General features: G+C 40.0%; 1 protein-coding gene across 3 annotated transcripts in view; it reads right to left on the bottom strand.

Moving 5' to 3' along the window:
- Positions 1–1,199, bottom strand: part of CYTH3 (cytohesin 3) — a 98,796-nt gene that overhangs the window by 96,840 nt on the left and 757 nt on the right. The window lies entirely within an intron of this gene.

The following is a 1,199-nucleotide window of genomic DNA, read 5'->3' on the forward strand; positions in this document are numbered from 1 at the left end:
TTACAACTACTAATCATACCACTCATTATTTGACATATTTATAATGAAACAAATATAAACAGTAATTGTGTATGGATGAATATTCTATTTGGAAGACATCTTGATTAACAACCTCATCCTGAAAAACTACCTCTGATATGGACAACAGTTAGTCAGCATCCTTATTACTGATGGCATTGAGAACTGGTTGGTCAGACAAAAATCTTCACACAGACAATGCATTTTAGATTAAACAGAGAAAGCTCTGGTGCAAATCTGTTTGGGGTCTATTAGCTCATGTACTATAGTTGTACAAACTAACCCCTGAAAGGTCACAATTGTACTAAAAGATGGTGAAAGAGGCATGTCCTGATTTTCTAAGATGTATATTTGGAAACATTTACATTACTGCCTATGGAAATTGTTTACCATGTGTAAACTGGATGAACCACTCAGTGATTATCATTGCACCTACATTAAAATTACACACAAATGCAGGGCTGTTGCAGAATATAATTAGCCTTTTCACTGTACATTATTTACTGCAAAACACACACATAATTTTTGATAGGAGCAGCAGCTGCATACAGTGTGCAATGATTTCACTGTGTTGAGACACAAGAACAAACAACTGGCTGTCAATATAACAACATGGGGGCAAGTCAGCCTGAGAGCTGGCCAAATGTAGATGCACACAGTGAGTTCTACTGTCAGGGTGTTTAAATCTACTTCTCTTTTCCAGCACTCTCACACAGACCCTAAGCAAGTGTGCATTCATTTTTCCTCCCTCAGAAATGTTTGACCTTTTTGGTGGTAGGGGAGATTCATAAATTAGGGTGCACAGAGCCCTCTATTGTTGTCATTAGCACATGGAACTTGAGCAAGTCAATCCTAATAGGAGTCCCTACACTAGGATCAGCAAAGACTGGCCGTACTTGCACATCCCTGCCAGAAGGATAAGGCCCACTTCTCCTCCAACAACATTCCTCTTTATTCAGGATGTAGAAGCCTGAAAACTATTCACTACTTGTTATTATAGTCACTTCCCTTGGTTTCCCCCCAAGAGACATTAATAAATATGCAAAAAGAAGGTCTGTGGAGGATAGTGCGGGGGCTGAGAGACATGTGTATGAATGGGATTGTTATGTGGGGGAGGGAAGGAAGGGCAAAGTGGATGCATGGTGGGGAACACAAGTGGGCGAAGGGTGAGAAGTACAATA

The sequence above is a fragment of the Chelonia mydas genome, chromosome 10 (assembly GCF_015237465.2).
Source record: "Chelonia mydas isolate rCheMyd1 chromosome 10, rCheMyd1.pri.v2, whole genome shotgun sequence".
NCBI lineage: Eukaryota > Metazoa > Chordata > Testudines > Cheloniidae > Chelonia > Chelonia mydas.